The following is a 10,645-nucleotide window of genomic DNA, read 5'->3' as shown; positions in this document are numbered from 1 at the left end:
TTCAGGTAAAATCTTAATATACAGCATTTATAGGTACTGTTCTTGGATAATCATAAATAATTTGATCCGTTTGTGAGAAAATTAAAAGCTTTGACTGGACTTAAGACACTACTAATTGATTTTTATTCTTCACTGCCAACCTTGAGGTAACAATACATAACACGGTATATTCGACTGGGAAGGGAATGTTGAACATTATAAAAGAAGGGCGGATTTATAGTTCATAAAAGGAGCAAGATAAATTAAAAAGCTTAGAAGATTAGAACAGGATTTTACAAAAAAAGAAAAAAAACAACTGAATACATGAAAGTAATATAGATTGGATAGGCTAGTTAATAGGAGGCAGAACTCATGTGTACCAATCTTGATATTATACCTCTGGGTTAAGCCATGGTAGATGGGCAGATAATGGTGAAATGCAACCATCATGCAGAATTTTGGCCACCATACTGTTGGAGGTCTCACCATCATCTTGTGTCAGAGAGGGCCTTCTTTCTCCTAGTGGCTGCCAGTCTCCAACTCCTAAGAGCTTTGGTCGGTCGGCTCTTGTAATGCTAGGGCTCTCGGATTGAAAATGAAAGAAAATGGTTGAACCAAAACTCTATGCCAGATAAGGACTCACAGAGACAAATGTGAGTGAGAGATTATAAGTGACTCTAGAGCAACGACTTTTTTTTTTTTTTTGGCAAATTTGGCACCTAGAAACAAACAAAAAATAAGTATTAGAAAAATTGAACTTTGTTAGGTAATTAGATAGTTTGCATTAATGTTGTAAAGCTATTTTAGAATTACTTTCTTTTCAGACAAATAAAATAGGCAATTGTATTTATTTTGTTAGGATTCTAGATTTTTTTGGCATAGAAGAAAAGGAAGTACCATTGTAGAATCAAGGATTTGAGTAGGAATACTGTATTGTTAGAACTGAACTGGAAACATCGATATGAACTCATACTTTTAAAAGAACAAGAATAGCAAACTGAAAACCTCTGTTTTGTCTCTTCGTCTGTTGAAGTGGCCAGGGAGACGTGTCACCCGACAGCGCATCTCAGCACGCTCATTCTGGCCTGTAGTTCTCTTTTCCCACTGAAAGCACTTGGGAGAAATGGCAGATTCCGAAAGTTCAAGATGAAACTGAACAGCTAAACAACAAGAACAGGAAGCAGGAGGAGCCGCTGCCCGGCGCGCAGCTCCCCAGCCTCCTCCTCCTCGGATGTGGCTGGAGCTTGAGGCGCGCAGGGCCGGAGACGCCGCAGACCCCGGACCCAGAGCAGCTCGGAGGCGGTGAATAATAGCTCTTCAAGTCTGCAATAAAAAATGGTCTCCAATAAAACTACATTGCAAAAAATGGGAAAGAAACAAAATGCAAAGAGTAAAGTGGTAGAAGAGGCAGAGCCTGAAGAATTTGTGGTGGAAAAAGTACTGGACCAACGTGTAGTGAATGGGAAGTTGGAGTATTTCCTGAAGTGGAAGGGATTTACAGATGCTGACAATACTTGGGAACCTGAAGAAAATTTAGATTGTCCAGAGTTAATTGAAGCATTTCTTTTTTTTTAATTGTTTATTGTTATGTTAATCACCATATATTACATCATTAGTTTTTGATGTAGTGTTCCATGATTCATTGTTTGTGCATAACACCCAGTGCTCCACGCAGAATGTGCCCTCTTTAATCCCCATCACCAGGCTAACCCATCCCCCCACCCTCTTCCCCTCTAGAACCCTCAGTTTGTTTTTCAGAGTCCATCGTCTCTCATGGTTCGTCTCCCTGTCCGACTTACTCCCCTTCATTCTTCCCCTCCTGCTATCTTCTTTTTTTTTTCTTAACATATGTTGCATTATTTGTTTCAGAGGTACAGATCTGTGATTCAACAGTCTTGTACAATTCACAGCGCTCACCATAGCACATACCCTCCCCACTGTCTATCACCCAGCCACCCCATCCCTCCCACCCCCCACCACTCCAGCAACACTCAGTTTGTTTCCTGAGATTAAGAATTCTCGTATCAGTGAGGTCATATGATACATGTCTTTCTCTGATTGACTTATTTCACTCAGCGTAACACCCTCCAGTTCTATCCATGTCGTTGCAAATGGCAAGATCTCATTCCTTTTGATGGCTGCATAATATTCCATTGTGTATATATACATCTTCTTTATCCATTCATCTGTCGATGGACATCTTGGCTCTTTCCACAGTTTGGCTATTGTGGACATTGCTGCTATAAACACTGGGGTGCACGTACCCCTTCGGATCCCTACATTTGTATCTTTGGGGTAAATACCCAGTAGTGCAATTGCTGGATCATATGGTAGCTCTATTTTAAACTGTTTGAGGAACCTCCATACTATTTTCCAGAGTGGTTGCACCAGCTTGCATTCCCACCAACAGTGTAGGAGGGTTCCCCTTTCTCCACATCCCCACCAACATCTGTGGTTTCCTGACTTGTTAATTTTAGCCATTCTGACTGGTGTGAGGTGGTATCTCATTGAGGTTTTGATTTGCATTTCCCTGATGCTGAGCGATGTTGAGCACTTTTTCATATGTCTGTTGGCCATTTGGAAGTCTTCTTTGGGAAAATGTCTGTTCATGTCTTCTGCCCATTTATTGATTGGATTATTTGTTCTTTGGGTGTTGAGTTTGATGAGTTCTTTATAGATTTTGGATACTAGCCCTTTATCTGATATGTCATTTGCAAATATTTTCTCCCATTCTGTCGGTTGTCTTTTGGTTTTGTGGACTGTTTCTTTTGCTGTGCAAAGGCTTTTTATCTTGATGAAATCCCAATAGTTCATTTTTGCCCTGGCTTCCCTTGCCTTTGGCGATGTTTCTAGGAAGAAGTTGCTGCGGCTGAGGTCAAAGAGGTTGCTACCTGTGTTCTCCTTTAGGATTTTGATGGACTCCTGTCTCACGTTTAGGTCTTTCAACCATTTGGAGTGTATTTTTGTGTGTGGTGTAAGGAAATGGTCCAGTTTCATTCTTCTGCATGTGGCTGTCCAATTTTCCCAACACCATTTGTTGAAGAGACTGTCTTTTTTCCATTGGACATTCTTTCCTGCTTTGTCAAAGATGAGTTGACCATAGAGTTGAGGGTCCATTTCTGGGCTCTCGATTCTGTTCCATCGATCTATGTGTCTGTTTTTGTGCCAGTACCATACTGTCTTGATGATGACAGCTTTGTAATAGAGCTGGAAGTCTGGAATTGTGATGCTGCCAGCTTTGCTTTTCTTTTTCAATATTCCTCTGGCTATTCGGGGTCTCTTCTGGTTCCATACAAATTTTAGGATTATTTGTTCTATTTCTATGAAAAAAGTGGATGGTGTTTTGATGGGGATTGCATTGAATGTGTAGTTTGCTCTAGGTAGCATTGACATCTTCACAATGTTTGTTCTTCCAATCCATGAGCATGGAACGTTTTTCCATTTCTTTGTGTCTTCCTCAATTTCTTTCATGAGTATTTTATAGTTTTCTGAGTACAGATCCTTTGCCTCTTTGGTTAAATTTACTCCTAGCTATGTTATGGTTTTGGGTGCAGTTGTAAATAGGATCGACTCCTTGATTTGTCTCTTTTCTGTCTTGTTGTTGGTGTATAGGAATGCCACTGATTTCTGTGCATTGATTTTATATCCTGCTACTTTACTGAATTCCTGTATGAGTTCTAGCAGTTTTGGGGTGGAGTCTTTTGGGTTTTCCACATACAGTATCCTATCATCTGCAAAGAGTGAGAGTTTGACTTCCTCTTTGCCGATTTGGATGCCTTTGATTTCTTTTTGTTGTCTGATTGCTGTGGCTAGGACTTCTAATACTATGTTGAATAGCAGTGGTGAGAGTGGACATCCCTGCCACGTTCCTGACCTATCCTGAGAATGATATTCGCTGTAGGTTTTTCATAGATGGCTTTTAAGATCTTGAGGTATGTACCCTCTATCCCTATACTCTGAAGAGTTTTGATCAAGAAAGGATGCTGTACTTTGTCAAATGCTTTTTCTGCATCTATTGAGAGGATCATATGATTCTTGTTCTTTCTTTTGTTAATGTATTGTATCACGTTGATTGATTTGCGGATGTTGAACCAACCTTGCAGCCCAGGGATAAATCCCACTTGGTCGTGGTGAATAATCCTTTTAATGGACTGTTGGATCCTATTGGCTCGTATTTTGGTGAGAATTTTTGCATCCATGTTCATCAAGGATATTGGTCTGTAATTCTCCTTTTTGATGGGGTCTTTGTCTGGTTTGGGGATCAAGGTAATGCTGGCCTCATAAAATGAGTTTGGAAGTTTTCCTTCCATTTCTATTTTTTGGAACAGTTTCAGGAGAATAGGTATTAATTCTTCTTTAAATGTCTGATAGAATTCCCCTGGGAAGCCGTCTGGCCCTGGGCTTTTGTTTGTTGGGAGATTTTTGATGACTGCTTCAATTTCCTTAGTGGTTATAGGTCTGTTCAGGTTTTCTATTTCTTCCTGGTTCAGTTTTGGTAGTTGATGCATCTCTAGGAATGCACCCATTTCTTCCAGGTTATCTAATTTGCTGGCATAGAGTTGCTCATAATATGTTCTTATAATTGTTTGTATTTCTTTGGTGTTGGTTGTGATCTCTCCTCTTTCATTCATGATTTTGTTGATTTGGGTCATTTCTCTTTTCTTTTTGATAAGTCTGGCCAGGGTTTATCAATCTTGTTAATTCTTTCAAAGAACCAGCTCCTAGTTTCGTTGATCTGTTCTACTGTTCTTTTGGTTTCTAGTTCATTGATTTCTGCTCTGATCTTTATTATTTCTCTTCTCCTCCTAGGTTTAGGCTTTATTTGCTGTTCTTTCTCCAGCTCCGATAGGTGTAGGGTTAGGTTGTGTATTTGAGACCTTTCTTGTTTCTTGAGAAAGGCTTGTATTGCTATATACTTTCCTCTCAGGACTGCCTTTGCTGCATCCCAAAGATTTTGAACAGTTGTGTTTTCATTTTCATTGGTTTCCATGAATTTTTTTAATTCTTCTTTAATTTCCTGGTTGACCCATTCATTCTTTAGTAGGATGCTCTTTAGCCTCCATATATTTGAGTTCTTTCTGACTTTCCTCTTGTGATTGAGTTCTAGTTTCAAAGCATTGTGGTCTGAAAATATGCAGGGAATGATCCCAGTCTTTTGGCACCGGTTGAGACCTGATTTGTCACCTAGGATGTGATCAATTCTGGAGAATGTTCCATGGGCACTAGAGAAGAATGTGTATGCCATTGCTTTGGGATGGAATGTTCTGAATACGTCTGTGAAGTCCATTTGCTCCAGTCTTTATTTCCTTGTTGATCTTTTGCTTAGATGATCTGTCCATTTCAGTCAGGGGGGTGTTAAAGTCCCCCACTATTATTGTATCATTGTCAATGTGTTTCTTCGCTTTTGTTATTAATTGCCTTATATAATTGGCTGCTCTCATATTAGGGGCATAGATATTACAATTGTTAGATCTTTTTGTTGGATAGACCCTTTAAGTAGGATATAGTGTCCTTCTTCATCTCTTATTACAGTCTTTGTTTTAAAATCTAATTTGTCTGATATAAGGATTGCCACCCCAGCTTTCTTTTGGTGTCCATTAGCATGGTAAATGGTTTTCCACCCCCTCACTTTCAATCTGGGGGTGTCTTTGGGTCTAAAATGAGTCTCTTGCAGACAGCATATTGATGGGTCTTGTTTTTTAATCCAATCTGATAGCCTGTGTCTTTTGATTGGGGCATTGAGCCTATTTACATTCAGGGTAACTGTTGAAAGGTATGAATTTAGTGCCATTGTATTTTTATTGCCTGTAAGCTGACTGTGACTGTATATTGTCTGTGTTCCTTTCTGATCTATGCTGCTTTTAGGCTCTCTCTTTGCTTAGAGGACCCCTTTCAATATTTCTTGGAGGGCTGGTTTCGTGTTTGCAAATTCCTTTAGTTTTTGTTTGTCCTGGAAGCTTTTTGCCTCTCCTTCTATTTTCAATGACAGCCTAGCTGGATATAGTATTGTTGGCTGCATATTTTTCTCGTTTAGTGCTCTGAAGATATCATGCCAGTCCTTTCTGGCCTGCCAGGTCTCTGAGGATAGGTTTGTTGTCAATCTAATATTCCTACCATTGTAGGTTACATATCTCGTCTCCTGAGCTGCTTTCAGGATTTTCTCTTTGTCTCTGAGACTCGTAAGTTTTACTGTTAGATGTTGGGGTGTTGACCTATTATTATTGATTTTGAGAGGGGTTCTCTGTGCCTCCTGGATTTTGATGCCTGTTTCCTTCCTCACATTAGGGAAGTTCTCTGCTATTATTTGCTCCAATATACCTTCTGCCCCTCTTTCTTCTTCTTCTGGGATCCCAATTATTCTAATGTTGTTTCATCTTATCGTATCACTTATCTCTCAAATTCTGCCCTCGTGATCCTGTAGTTGTTTCTGTCTCTTTTTCTCAGCCTCTTTATTTTCCTTCATTTGGTCTTCTATATCGCTGATTCTCTCTTCTGCCTCATTTATCCTAGCAGTTAGTGCCCCCATTTTTGATTGCACCTCATTAATAGCCTTTTTGATTTCAACTTGGTTAGATTTTAGTTCTTTTATTTCTCCAGAAAGGGTTTCTCTAATAACTTCCACGCTTTTTTCAAGCCCAGCTAGTATCTTTAAAGTCATGATTCTGAACTCTAGGTCCGACATTGTACTAATGTCCGTATTAAGTAGGTCCCTGGCTGACGGTACTACCTGTTGTTCTTTTTGCTGAGGTGATTTTTTTCGTCTTGTCATTTTGTCCAGAGGAGAATAGATGAATTAGAGAACAAAATGCTACCAGGTTAACAACGTCCCCAGGAAATATACTCTATAGAAATCAGAAAAGACCTGAAACCAGGGGAAAAGAAAGGGAAAGAAAGAAAAAAGAAAGAGGGGAAAAAAAAGAAAAAGATAAAAAACAAAAACAGAACAATACAAAAAAAGCAGAATATGATCAACTATGATCAGGCTAGTGCATAGATCAGTGCCACACGCTAGATTTTGGGCGTATTTTGGTCTGTTAGAAAAAAGTGCTTCCTAAATTTTTTTTTTTGAGAATTACAGCAAATGATTCTATTTGTAATTTCTAACCCTCCCACTGCCTCCCCACCAAAAAACTGTACATGAGTTTACAAACATATTAACATATAAATAATGAGAAGTGTCCTGGTGGGAGCCTCCCCAGCTGTCTCTGCTTGGAGCGGAACACCACGGGGAGCACTGTGCCCACACAAAGTACCCACGATGAGGGGCCTCCGTGGCGGTGGCCATGGGTGCGTGTCACTGGCTTCTTCACACCTTCAGGTCAACCACCAGTCGTGTCTGCTGCGCCCAAGGAAGCTCGGGAAGCCTGGTCATTGCTCTGGCTCGAGCTCGTGCTGGAAGGGGTGCTTATTCTCCCGACAGTGTTTCTTGTGAGCCGGCCAGTCCTTCTGCTGGCACTGCGAGCCTCAGTACCGGGCCACCTGGCAGCACCCACAGATGTTGAACTCGCGAGCTGCTTCTCGATCATCATGCAGGGAGGGTAATGGCACTCATAGTAGGTGCAGGAGTTCTCCTCCTCTTCTACCACGTCCCCGTTGGTGTTATAGTACTGGGTCACGTTCAGGACAGGGAACTGCTCCTCTATGGGGTCCGTGGGAAGCTGCTGGATCGCCAGCCAGTATAAGCTTTGCTCCCTTTGTTTGCTGGATGTCTCTTCAGCTTTGGGCCGCCAGCCCCACGGCACCAGCTGTAGGTTGTCCAGGCGGTTGTCCACAGTCACAGCATTGAGGTGCACCACCTGAAACCCGGGAGCAATGCCTCCCCTGTGCCGCTCCCACAGCAGCTCATGAAGGAGCCTTCCTGACCCTCTTCCTCGGTTTTTGTCAAAGGCATATGCAAATATCTTAGCACCATTTCCATCTGCATCTACTTCCATCTGGGCCTTCCCGGCCATGTGGCCGAGCCGCACGATGCCCAATTTGAAGTCGGTCATGGCCCGGCCTGCGCTCGGCTGGTGGCACCGCTCCCTCGGGAGGCGCCAGGCTGGGGCTGTGGCTGGGCCAGGGTGGCGCCGCGGTGTGCCGGGTGGGCTGGCTGGCAGGCTGGGGGTCAAGGTCCGGCGGGACGAGGCTGGGCCAGGCTTGGGCCGCCACCGCCTCACACCTGCTGGACCTGCCACGTGCTGCTGCCGCGGTGCGCGCGCACCACCGCAAGCCTAAAATTTTAAAGGAAGAAAGACATATATGTACAAAATAAGGGTTGATACAATGAAGGGATGGAAGATGACTGTAAAGATGAAAATTATAAAAGATTTTATAAAAGGAATTGATAAGATAAGAAGTTGTTTGCAAAAAGAAATAAGAAGATTTAAAAAAAAAAGAAAAAAAGAGGGAGAGAATGTGATCAGGCAGGAGACTAGAACAAAGCCATACACTAGTGATTTAGGGTATATTTTGATCTGTTAGAAGAAACTGTATCTCAAAATTTTAAAGAGAGAACAACTTATATATATATGCCAAAAATAAGGGTAGCTACTATGAAGGGATAAAATATGACTCTAAAAATGAAAAATGAAAAATAAAAAATATTTTTTAAAAAAGGGATTGATAAGATATTGGTTGAAAACGGGAAAAAGAAAAATTAATAAAAAAACAGTTAAAAAAATTAACTTTGATAAACTAATGAATCATGGTAAAAAAAAATGCCATGAATTCTATGTGCAGTATTCCCCTAGTGCTGGAGTTCTCCCGTTCTCCTTGATTGGTAAACTTGGTCTTGGCTTGCTGGCTGTTCATGCTGATCTTCTGGGGGAGGGGCCTATTGCCGTGGTTTCCAGATGTCTTTGCCGGAGGCTGAATTGCCCCGCCCTTGTCGGTCCAGGCTAAGCAAGCTGCTGGGGTTTGCCCTCAGGAGCTTTTGTTCCCTGCAAGCTCTCGGTACAGCTTTGGAGGACCGGGGTGAAAATGGTGGCCTCACAATCTCCACCAGGCGGAGCTGAGAACTCGGGGCCCCGCTCCTCAGTGCGCCCCCAGAGAAAAGCAGTCACTCCCGTGTCCCCGGTCTCCGGCCGCACTCCGTGCTCACCCGGCCTGTGACCGAGCGTTTCTATCTCTGGCACCCGACCCCGTGTGGAGTCTCCAAACCCAGCAGATCCCTGCGGTGAGCTTCCACGCCACTCCTCCCCGGGGGAGGAAGGGGAGTCTCCCCGGCTCTGCCGCTTGTTGGGTCCCTGCTGGAGGAGCAGTGGCCCGACTGGGCTGCGGATCACAGTTTATGGCCACCCCGAGCTGAGAGCCCGCTCCTCGGCTCCGTCTCTGCAGCCGGCTTCCCCGCTCCGATACCTGGGAGCTCTGGCGCACTCAGGCTGCCCCGGTCTTTCTGTGACCCCAAGGGTCCTGAGACCACACTGTCCCGTGAGGGTTCCACCCCCCTCTTAGCCACTAGAGCGACGTCCCTCAGCGGAGCCGACTTCTAAAAGTTCCGATTTTGTGCCCCGCGGCTCTATCACTTGCCAGAAGCGGCTGACGGAGGCCCCTCCCCCGCCGTCTATCCTCCCGAATATCGCCTCAGATTCACTTCTCCGCACGTCCTACCTTCCAGTAAGTGGTCGCTTCTCTGTTCAGAGAGTTGTTGCTACTCTCCTCTTCGATCTCCTGTTGAGTTCGTAGGTGTTCAGAATGGTTTGATCCCTATCCAGCTGAATTCCTGAGACCAGAGGAAATCCAGGTCTCCTACTCCTCCGCCATCTTGCTCCGCCCCCCTAATTGAAGCATTTCTTAATTCTCAAAAAGCTGGTAAAGAAAAAGATGGTACAAAAAGAAAATCTTTATCTGACAGTGAATCTGATGATAGCAAATCAAAGAAGAAAAGAGATGCTGCTGATAAACCAAGAGGCTTTGCCAGAGGTCTTGATCCTGAACGAATAATTGGTGCCACGGACAGCAGTAGAGAATTAATGTTTCTCCTGAAGTGGAAAGATTCAGATGAGGCAGACTTGGTGCTGGCAAAAGAGGCAAATATGAAGTGTCCTTAGACTGTAATTGCTTTTTATGAAGAGAGACTAACTTGGCATTCTTGTCCAGAAGATGAAGCTCAATAACTGTTTGTATTGCTTTATATATATATATATATATATATATATATATAAAATCCAGGTCTTTGTTTTTTGATTTATTAGTGTGAAGAAATAACATTCTAATGGAAATCAAGTTCGATATGTTTGTTTTGAAGTAGTATTGGGGGAGTTGTTGGGGTTTTTTTGCATCTATAGCACTGGTTACTTTGAACAAATAAAAGCTTTCTGTAGTTGCTTCCTTTAACAGAAAAAAAAACATTTGAGACCATGGTATATTATCCCCCCGCATTAGAGAACACCTTTTCTAAATGTTGGGGGAAATCTTCATGGTCGTTACTCAGTCAGAATTTGTGTTTAACTCCTATATGCCTAAGGACCATTCTGGATTTTTTGTTTATTTAGGGGGTTTTTGTGTGTATACTTAAAATACATACATAAATGGTTTTTGTTTTTTAACATTCACCAAAACAAAAACAGCACTTATAACCATGGATAAGCCCGTGTTTCCAGGATGCTATCATTTTCAGCAACTTAAGAAATAAATCACTTAAAGTTAAAAAAAAAAAGAAAGAAAAGCACAGGAAGCAGGAGAG

The 10,645-nt window shown here is 42.5% G+C and overlaps 2 pseudogenes; one reads left to right on the top strand and one right to left on the bottom strand.

Annotated features, from left to right (window-relative positions):
• The first annotated feature begins 1,190 nt into the window (after positions 1-1,190).
• On the top strand, positions 1,191-10,076 carry LOC114205577 (chromobox protein homolog 3-like; annotated as a pseudogene).
• On the bottom strand, positions 7,348-7,970 carry LOC114205677 (zinc finger MYND domain-containing protein 19 pseudogene; annotated as a pseudogene).
• Positions 10,077-10,645: the final 569 nt, after the last annotated feature.

The sequence above is a fragment of the Eumetopias jubatus genome, unplaced genomic scaffold (assembly GCF_037043125.1).
Source record: "Eumetopias jubatus isolate StellerSeaLion01/CBP00866 unplaced genomic scaffold, mEumJub1_p1.0 scaffold_1, whole genome shotgun sequence".
In the NCBI taxonomy this organism is placed as follows: Eukaryota; Metazoa; Chordata; class Mammalia; order Carnivora; family Otariidae; genus Eumetopias; species Eumetopias jubatus.
The sequence above is the reverse complement of the archived record's forward strand: the minus strand, read 5'-3'. Positions and strand labels throughout refer to the sequence as shown.